Raw genomic sequence first — 11,262 nt, 5'->3', positions numbered from 1 at the left:
AATACCTATAATCTGAATATTTTATAATCTCCCTTTCTGAAGTCTAGGATAACATTACCCAAAAGAACTGTTCGCAACGATAGAAATGTGATGTCCAATAGCATAGCTACTAGCTAGGATAACTGAAAACTGAATCTTTAATTTTATTTAATTTTAATTAAAGAGGCTAACTTATTGGACAGGTAGCCATAGGGCATATGTCTGATTATGTCAAATATTCACCATTCCTGGCTATTTTAAGCTCTAAGATTAAATGACTACTTTCTTCCAGGGTTATAATTTTTTCTACCTCTCTGAGAAATTCTCACTTGATCAAAATTAGGTTCATATAATTAGTTTCCCTATCATTTCTTCCATCTACTGAGGATGTAAATTATTAGCAAGGCAAAACATGAATCTATCAGAAATTCTATTTTTAGTAAAATAAGACTTTAAATGTGCATTTGAGTAGTTGACTCCATATGATCATTATATCATAAGTTTGTACTTTTTTTAGGATCTCAATCAGGATTGTGAAATATCTATTCTTTATTTGGCCACACAAATTGTAGAATACTCACCCTAAACAATTACTTCTAATCGCTAGTTTTATGCTTACTCAGATGCTTTTCATTATGTTTCCACTCAAATTCTTCCCCCTACTGACATAATGGTCATTAATGAATGTTATGTCTTGAGCAAGGAATGTAGTTTGTGATTGTGGAAAAGACTGCAACCAAATGGCCAACTCAGGGATTAATAACATGACTTTTAACTCATTATCACAGTGCTTATACGTGCTTCTTTATGTGTGAAGGCAGATAAATACATAATACATGTATTTCATGAAATCAGATGTAGTATTTACTAAAAGGCTAAAATAAATGGTTAATACAATTAACAAATGCAGCACATGGAATTTAGTATTATGAAGTGCAGGATGTCCTATATTAAGAATGAAGTGCCAAAGAAGATCTAGAAATGTCTACTGAGTTTTTAGAAAAAATAGAAAAATACTATTTTAATAGAGAGAATTAGATTTTAGGTTGTCTGAAAGTGAATGAGAAGTAATACAATAATATCATATGGCCTCTCATAATATTTTTCAAATCTGAGTATTGTTCATGTATGTATATGTGCTTACTGCATACATGAAATATATTAACTGATTTATAGATAATGGGGGCTTAAAATTTTTCTAACAAAATATGTCTGGTTGTCCATATTTTAGTGGACGTCGAAGTCTAAGGATAATAGTTCACGTTTTGGATTAACATAAACCTAGGGATTCTGTAATGTGTACCTCTAATTAGGATGATTTCTGACCTCAAAAATAAGTTAGCAGCTTTCCCCTGGTGTCTTTTTAGCAATTATTTCAAGAGATAATGGGTGTCAATCAACATTGTTTAAGAGTTCCCTCCTTTAGAAACTTCAATGCTAAAAAATTTAAGATACAAAACAGATACTTAGGAAGTTAGTCACTTACCAACTAATTCTTGTTATAGGCTTCACCCAGAAATAAGCTCTTTTATACATTTTAAATAGTATGTTTTTAAAATGAAAAAAATTTCTTTCAAATTTTTAGAAAAACTTTTCTTACACAGAGCAAGATACACCTATATTTGGGATAAAAATGCCATAATTATTGACAATTATTTCAATTATAATGAAAGTGCTTCAAGATCATTACTACTGTAACTATACCTTATATTAGTCTAGAACTTTGCCATGTACAAAGCGCTTTCACATACACTGTATCTTTTAAAAGGAAGGTAACATAAGACTAGGAACTGATGCTAACTTTTTTCCTATGAATAATGGCACTTTTAAAATGGAAAATGAAACTATGCCTATTATTTTACAATATAAAAGCAGCACTTAAAAAAAATTGCTGAGCTTCTCAAAAGGCAATATAGGAAAGAACAGGCTTTGGAGTCAGTAAGACCTCAGTTGGAATCCTAGTTTATGAGCTATGTGACCTTGTGTAAGCTACTTAACCTGTATATGCTTCATTTTCCTCATCTGTGACTTGGACATTCTGATCTAATAGAGTAAGATTAAGGAAAAATAATTTACATATCCTAAAGCAATATATAGTATATATTAGAAACTCAATCAATTATGATAATAGTAATAATAATGTTACTACTATAATTAAAATTATCCTTTCTCATTGACCTTCATAACATTTCAATACAATTTACATGCAAAGGAAATAATTAGATGTGAGACAATGACTGGTCCAATATCATAGATCAAGTCAGAAGAGAGGCAGAAGTAAAAGTCTGTTTCAGAAGCAAATTAGACAGTACAACTAAGGAAAATGAAACTCATTAGGGAATCTCAGATTACACCTACGCAGGCTTGAATTTATGATGTTTAAATAGGGTAAAAGTTACACTAAGAACATCACAGGCAATTTTCTTTTAGGAAGAGAAAAGTGGAAGCACATTTGTGATGTGAACGCCAAATGAAAGAAAAGGTAAAGATATCTACAAAATAAGAAATAGTATCACATAAAATGGAGCAGTGTGCAGGGAACACGTGGCTGGAATAATGTGATGTGTGTAAGCAAATTAGCTCACTTAGATTGATCATATGGATAAGAACAAGGGTAAAAGCTTGACTGCCACAGTTTTGCATAAAAAATCTCTCCACTCCAGAGTAAAAGATCCTAATGAGTCTCCTCACAAATGTGTGCTGTCAGTTAAACATGGAGCCTCAATGTAGTGTTTCTTGCTTAAAGTAATCCATCATGATTATTATATTAACAACTGAAATTATAGGTCCTATTTATATAAAATAACTACCATCTTTGTATTAACAACATTCACTCATTTATATTTTTTTCTTGAAGTTTAGGTAAGAGTGGAACATTAAGACAAAGAATTAACATTATTTGAAGGCCTATTTTATAGGTGTTTATATAAACTATGTAATTTTTATTAGGCCAATGTTACAGATAAGAAAGGCTAGGTGATAAGCCTAAAATAATTGCTAATACATGGTGGAAGTAGAATATAAATCAAGACTTTTAAACTAGTAAACAAATGTTCTATCTTCATTCTCCTAATGCTTTTTCCAGACCAGATATACTGGGTTCTAGAAGAAAATTTAGAATGTATGCTAAATAAAAGGCAGCTTGGTAAAGAAATTTGGAACTGAGTTAGCACCATGGGGTATAATGTAGTTGATTAGTGGTAGGCACTGAAGAAACATTTTTTGTTCCGGCATTCCCCAATTCATCCTCTCTGCCCTCCCCTTAGGGAGTTCACAATTTTTAGGGGTTATAAATCATAATAAAATATCATAGAAAAATAATAGTAGCTTGCTTGAAAACATCCTAACAGCTGTGTAGGGCACACAAAAAGCACTCCATAAATGTCTGACTTGATGATTTAAAAAATGAGACATTAAATATTGAAAATCATTTCACGACACAGAAAGCAAATCAGCCAACATTCAAAAATAAAGAACACAGTTATAAAGAAAACGAGAACATTAAAGTGTTGGTATATTATCCCCTATCTTTTATGATTCCCCTAGACAAAGGATGTCTGAGCAAAGAGGGAACCATATTTGCTTATTGTAAGCATTTGTTTAGTCTACAGATTTAAAGGCTGTTTTGAACACTGGGTCTGCAGAGAGAAAGGTGATTGCTCTCTGCTACAGTTCCAAAGTCCATCTTCTTTACCTCATCAATTTGCAGCTTGGTAGGGGTGAGGGTGAGGGAAGAGTTATGTTGTACTCCCAGGAGCAAGGGGCTGTTTTCCTGCCTGTCATTCTACCAACCTCCCAGAATAAATTGCTACTTAGAAAAAGGAAAGTCAAACATTTATGAAACATATTGCTATTTAGAAAAAAAAATAAGAATTGTTTTGCAAATAGTAGCACTATTAAAAGAGGGAAGAGAGAATACCATCAGTCATTTTACATTAAATATAAGCAGTTTATTAAAGAATTAAATATTTATAGACTATAAAGCAAGGCAGGCGATGAGTTGCAAACAGCTTGCTGAGAAGTACATTATAAAACAATGAGTCTGTCAGTGATTGATAAAGAATGGAGTGTGCAAATGCTTTAGAAAATCCCTAAGTTAGCTATGAATTTCCAGACTAGCAAAATAGGACATGGTAGCCAGCAATGTCACATCAGCTCAAGCTGTTGTATATGCTAAAGGCTTTCAGTGAACAAAATGTATAGTTCCACTCTGATCCTTCTACCACTATCTAATAGAGGGAAAAGGTTTGCAAAGTACACAGAACTCTTGGGCAAGGACTTTATGGGTGCTCAGTTCCAAATTAATAGATGTTAGATGTAGATACCCACATACCTCACCTCATTTTCTTTTTCTTTTCTTAGTAGGTAAATAAGGCTATAGATTTTTAAAGAAAGATATTGCTCCCTTCTGCACAGAATGATACACATTAAAGATCAGATCACCTGATCTAATCCCCTTAGTTTAGAGAGGAGGCAACTGAGACTTAAAGTGGTCAAGTGATTCATCCAAGCTCACACTGCTAGTTAATAACAGAATCAGGATTAAAACTTGGGTTTCCTACCTCCTAGATCAATATTCTTTCCATAGCATCATCTTCTTTTCCTTATCTCTTAAATTTTTGTTTTGTTAATCCTCACCCAAGGAAGGATATTTTTCAATTGATTTTTAGAGAGAGTGGAAGGGAGGTGGGGGGAGGAGAGGGAGGGATAGAGAGAAACATTGATGGGAGAGAGACACATTGATTGGTTGCCTCCTGCATGCACCCCAACTGGGGCTGGGGATCGAACCTGTGACCCAGGTATGTGCCCTTGATTGAGAATTAAACCCATGACCCCTTGGGGCACAGGTCGACACTCTAACCACTGAGCAACACCGGCGAGGGCCTTCTCTCTCTTTAAAATCAGAAATCTGAGCTCTTTCTGTCCATAAAATCACTCCCCAGTTAGGAATTGCAAATATTTTCTCACGTAAAATTTTATCTCAATCCAGTTTGGAAAATGGTTTTGTGAAGAGAGAAAAAAGCTTTAAGTGGATAAAATTTAGTAAAATTATTCTCTGAGAAAAATGGAGAATATAATCTGCCTATCCAAAGTCATTCTAGAATTTGAGACAAGAGGATAGTATTAATGAAATACTGGCTCTTCTGCAGATAAACTGATGATACGGCATCCCTTCATAAACTTCCTCCCTGGAGGATGAATTCCTTTTTGGCCTTTATGAGAATGACTGGTAGAGGTGTTCATAATTTTAAATGCTAGAGGAAGTCATCTTCTCTTGACTATGTGAGAGTCATAAGCATCTTTGTGTTCTGGATATACTAATTTGGAATTCTATTCCTTTCTATTCTCTGCCTTCAAATTTAAACACTCATTTGGTTTCTACATAATTGAATTTGAAGTTCCACTTGCTATCTGCAAATTGGATAGCAGACATATTGTGAGTCAAATAAAATTATGGATCAAATCCTTTGTGCCTGTATGGAAGCTAAATCACTATGTAGTTTTTTTTAAAAAACTGAACCACTCATGCCCCTGATCATAACCCCACCACCAGTTTTTAAGATTAGTAATACCCAAATTTCTATGAAATTCTATCACACAGAGAAAACCCACTTGAAGAGATTAGATGCTTTCTTCATAGAGCACAATTTCAAGTCTTCTTCATGAGAAAGTATAACAACTATTTTTGGTATTCAAATTCCCTCTTTTCCCCATTGCTTATCAACACAGAAAAACAACTACTAGTTGTGGTGAAGGCCTGGGCCAGGGTGGGGGGGGCAAGGTGGAGGGAGGCAAAGGGGTGGGGGCAATGGGGGACACCTGTAATAGAGTCAACAATAATTTAAAAAAACTCCATCTACTTGTATCTCAAAATGATACAGAACATAAAACAAATACTTAGCTGGTATTGTAAGTGAATGTAACAAAACAAGTGCTTGGTTAATGTTGGGAATAACTTTATCTTTCAAGTAGAAACAAAGATATCCATATGTTAAAACAGATCACTCCAGGAAACAGCAAAAGCTACTGTTCCCTGAAATTTTCCCTTCTAAAGTTTTTTTAAGATGGAAGGTATCAAGGAAATTCAACTTGCTTTGTGTATATTAGGTATAAATGAGTGTATATATAGTTACAATGCTATTTAAAATGTCATATAGAAAATTAGCTCTATTGGTTAAAGTAAAAATGTAAAAATTCAGCGTTAACTTCTATTAGAACTTCTATTAGAACTGCATCTACAGGTTGAGGAGACAAAGAAAATGTCAGAAACAAAAGTGAAAAAACCACCACCACTAACTAAGGTGATTCAACATTTAGTGGCCAAAAAATGGACCATTATGTTAATGAGTACTCTTCTTAAGTGGTTACTAAGTGTTACCTGAAGAGTCCTAGCAGCCAAAACTGTAATTAAAAATAAAATATTGGCACCACTGAAAAGGCATACTATGTATGAATGAATCCACAAAGTGGCTTCTTACATGAAACTATGGGACACTAATGTTCAATATTCTATATGTAGATCTGGAATCTTAAAAAATACAATTTTAAGAAATGAGAGGCACACTTAAAATAATTAGGATGCTATGGTCTGAAAATCTGAGAATAATAAAGGTTTTAAACAGGATGAAACTGATTTAGCAAATCCTACGATTAGGGGAATCTTTTAGAGCTTGGAAGCAGTAAACTTAGAACACAAGATGAAACAAAATAGGATTACTTGACATAACAAAATAAAGTTTCAGAAATTGTTACTTCAACAAAAAAATAAATTTTTAGACAATCTAAACCCATAAATGGTATTAGATGTATAATACGTTATTAAAGGAAAACTGGGATGTTTTCTTGATTGATAACACAGAGAAAGCACCACGGTGCACTCTTCAATCCTTCTATTACAAGGAGTCAGAATCCTAGTGTATTTTCAGTATGGTAACTGTACGTTATAAATGTTACTTGTAGTTTTCCTTAATTTTCAATGGGGGTAAAGCAAGTATGGTTAAGTTCATTTAATCACTGCAAAATTTAACAAAGCAAAGTCTATTGGACCTTTTTAAAAAAATCAAGGTCAAAGATTAGGGTGGTATTACCTTATGACTCACACATTAATAAATCACAATGTTAAGTTCTCTACCAGTCATCTTATAAATAAAATCGATTAAAGAAAATAACAGCTAAAAGCTGTTGTAATTTGGTACTGTTGTGAAGGAACTTACTAGAACTTGGTTTCTGTATTTCCACATTTCCAATCCACTAGGGTGACTAACATTCATTTGTGTGGTCATGATATATAAACCCAACATGAGTAAAGGACTAAAAACCAGTAATGTTACCATCTTGAACCTAAGGTATAAAGATTCATTATGATAGGAGATGTGTTAATGAAGATAATGAATTAGTAGGTTTGAGAGCCAATTTCTTATGCCTTAAGGGTTTTCAACTTAATTTGACAAATATAAATTCACTTCTGTGAAAACAAAAAGCATGAACTAAAACTATAATTCTGGAGGTTATCATGAGCTCTCAAAGCCAACTGTCAATAACTAGATAAGCCAAATGTCTATAGACAACTGAAGACCAAAGATATAATTTTCTTTTCTTTTTTCCCATTTGTTTTCTTCATTTTATCTTTTAAGGCAAGGTTGTACTTGCTTGTTTGTCCCTAGGAAAAATTAGGTATCAGGATAAAACTATAGTTTCTGAAAAATGACCACTAACATCAGGCTTCTCTCTGTAAACTGAAACAGAAGGAGCTGTCTTATTCCCAATAGGGTCTCAGAGAAAGCGATAGCTTTAAGGCAGATAATTCCCATGTACACATGGTAAGAAGGGACAAGCTGTGTTTTATAGAGTTAATCCTCAGAGAAATATATGGATCCTCAGGCAATGTTTGCAAACAGTGAATAGGTTCCATGGAGTGAGTGTATCAGCCAAAATGGCCTATGTGTAAAGTGAGCATCAGTATAGGATTAACAGTTGGTGAATGTTGATGTCACGAAACGTGTGTGTGTGTGACTAATTTTAAATACACAAAAATTTGTAAAATATTAAGAGAGAATTAACACCTGGCATAAACAACTTTTAAAAACTGTCTTAATTATTGATAGATGATGTATACTGAGGAAAGTATAATTTAAGGAATTTAATACAGATGACAACAGAAACAATATAACTGTCACACAGATGGTTATTATTCCTGTTATTCTATCAGGAAGAAAACAAGCTGCTTTTCATCATCTCCATTGCTACTATTAGAGTTTGCCTGGATTACTGCAATCGTCTTCTAACTGGTCTCCCTGTTCCCACTCTTGCCTTCCTACAGTTTTTCTTTTTATTTGATTGTTTTTAGCAAAACAGTCATAGAAATCTGTTTGTGTCATTCCTCTGCTTAAAAACCTCCAGTGAGATTTACACTCACCTCATTCACAGTGAAAAACAAAGATTTTACAGGGCTCTGTACAATCAGGCCCTCCTTTACCTCAATGATCTCACATACTACTGTTCTCCCCCTTTTATACTACACTCCCCCATGCTGGCCTCCTCAGACTTGCCAGGCACACTCCTACCTCATGGCCTTTGCATATGCCACGTCTGCTATCTATACAACTAGATATTATTGTGGTTTACCCTTCCCCTCATTCAATGCCATCTTCTCAGTGAAGCCTTCACTTCATACCCTATTTTAAATTGACAATGCTCATGATCTCAGTATCATTCCATATTCTTTGTTGCTTTCTTTTTCTCCAGAATACTTAGCTAACAGAAATATGATTTACTTATTGAATTTATCCCTCTTCTCTACTAACTAGGATATCAACTACACAAAGTCAGGAATTTGTCTATTTTGTTTACTGCTGTGTTTCCTGGTTTTTACACTGTACCTAGCATATGACATCCACTAGAAAAATACAGTTTAATCAATGGATGCTACTCTTAGCAAGTTTCAAGCAGTATACATGTAAATTTCAAGTAATAATGTTACGGGTTCTATACATTATTAGCTATAGTCATCATGCTGTGAATAAGTCACCAGGCTTATTCATCCTATGACAAAGTTTGTACCCTTTGATCAGTATCTCCCCTTTTCCTCCACCCCCTGGCCTCTGGTAACCACCACTCTACTCTCTGTTACTATGAGCTTGATGTTTTTTTAAAATTCCATATATAAGAGATAGTTGTCTTTCTGTGTCTAGCTTACTTCAGTTAGTAAAAGGTTGCCGTCCTAAGTGTACAGTTCTATAACTTTTGACAAATGTATTGAGTCATGAAACCACCATCACAATCAAGGTACAGCATATTTCCATCACTCCTGAAAGTTCCTCATGCCCTTATACAATTAATCTCCTCCTCCCACTTACAGCTTCTGGTGACTGTTGATCTGTTTCTGTCCCTATATTTTTGCCTTTTCCAAGTTTTCACATCTTTTGTATAAATACTGAGAAATGGGGATTTCTAGGTCATCTGTTAAAATGTGTGTTCAACTTTATAACTACTGAGTTATTTTCCAAAAAATCTATACCATTTTGCCATGGCTGGTGGCTCAACTGTTTGGAGCCTCATCCCGTGCACCAGGAGGCTGCAGGTTCAATTCCCCGTCAGGGCACATACCTAGGTTACGGGTTTGATAAACCCTATAGCAATCACTATGCTAAAAAAGTGGCATGATTATTAAGCCAGTAGCGGAAATAAAATGGAGACATAAATGAATACTCAATTAATCCAACAGAAAACAGTATAATATGGGGGGGAGAGGTGAAGGGACAAGAAACTAACTGCAGTAGGTGAGATGTAAACCAATCTTAGTCACAGACAACATGATACAAGGTGAATATACAAAACCAGTTACAGTCTATTTGTCTATAGTAGCAAATGAAAATTTGGAAATTGAAATCTTAAAAATTACCATCTACAGTAGCAACAAAATCCATGAAATAAGAAGGATAAATTTAACAAAAAGTGCAAGATTTTTACACTGAAAATTATGATTGCTGAGGAAAATTAAAGAAGACCCAACTAAATATAGAGATACATCATATGTATTGATTGGAATATTCAATATTATGAGTATAATAGATGATGTATAATGAGGAAAGTATAATTTAAGGAATTTAACACAAATGACAACAAAAATAATATAACTGTCACACAGATGATTATTATTGCTGTTATTCTATCAAGAGGAGAAAAAATATACTTCCTTTTTTTCAGAAATGAAGTACCAATAGGTTTTCTTTTTCTATTCACCTAATGTAGAAAATAATATTGACATAAACATAAACATGGGGGAACAACCTTATAATACTTAATTTTAAAACAAAATAAAATAAATGTCACCTTTAATTCATATAGAAAGAGAGACATAACTGAGATGATTAATTTCTAAGAAATGCACGCTTCATGGAAAATTCTAAGCATGTGCTTTAAGAGACAGAGTACTGTATTACTGGCACTGATTGTGATTTTGCTAGCCCTTTGGGAAGAGCAGATCTTATAAAAGGTTAAATGCTGCCCCCCACCCCATCTCCTCAAACCTTACCAAGTCAGATTCTGATAATCAGGAAGGAAGACCTTATCTTGCAACCTGCTGAAGAGTGCCCTCTAGTGCTGCCTTGCAAATAAAATGTGCTCATATCAATTTTTATCCCCCCCCACCAAATTGTTCTGGTTATGTTGGGCCTCAGGTTTTCTTTGGAACCTTAGCCAAGAGAGAAAGATAAGTGATGTTTTAGAACAATTTTCTGGCTCATAATGCCAGCTAAGACTATTACAATATATTAAAGAGCGACAAGAGTTTTTTAAAAAAAGTTTTATGAAAGAAGGTACATCTATTATTAAAATAACATTGTTTTTGTTTCAAGTCTAGTTTTTTAAAAAGAATTTTCCAAATTTTAGTATGCTCCATAGTACCTAGGAAAACAGGAGTTTGTTTTCTCAGAAAAAAGTTAGCACTGAAAATTCTCTCTACCTCTCTATCTCCGAAAACTTATCAGGTTGGTGGTATCCTAAGAAATTTTTTTTTAAAAACTTAATTGTGTTGAACTTTTTATTTCTGGTGACACAGTAAAAATTTTGTTCAGTTTTAATCAAAATCCAAAAGGAAGAATATAGAAAAACAAATTACCTGACTTGTAAAAGATATTCCAAAAGGCAGCATTAAATAATGGTAATATATTCCTTTTAAACAGTTCTGACACTAGAACAAAGGAATTTAAAGGAGTAAAGGAAATCAGTATTTTCACCGAGAAATTTGAACCACGAGATAGGTAACTTCATAAACTACCACTT

This window comes from Miniopterus schreibersii, assembly GCF_964146895.1.
Source record: "Miniopterus schreibersii genome assembly, chromosome: 18".
Taxonomy (NCBI): Eukaryota; Metazoa; Chordata; class Mammalia; order Chiroptera; family Miniopteridae; genus Miniopterus; species Miniopterus schreibersii.
The sequence above is the reverse complement of the archived record's forward strand: the minus strand, read 5'-3'. Positions refer to the sequence as shown.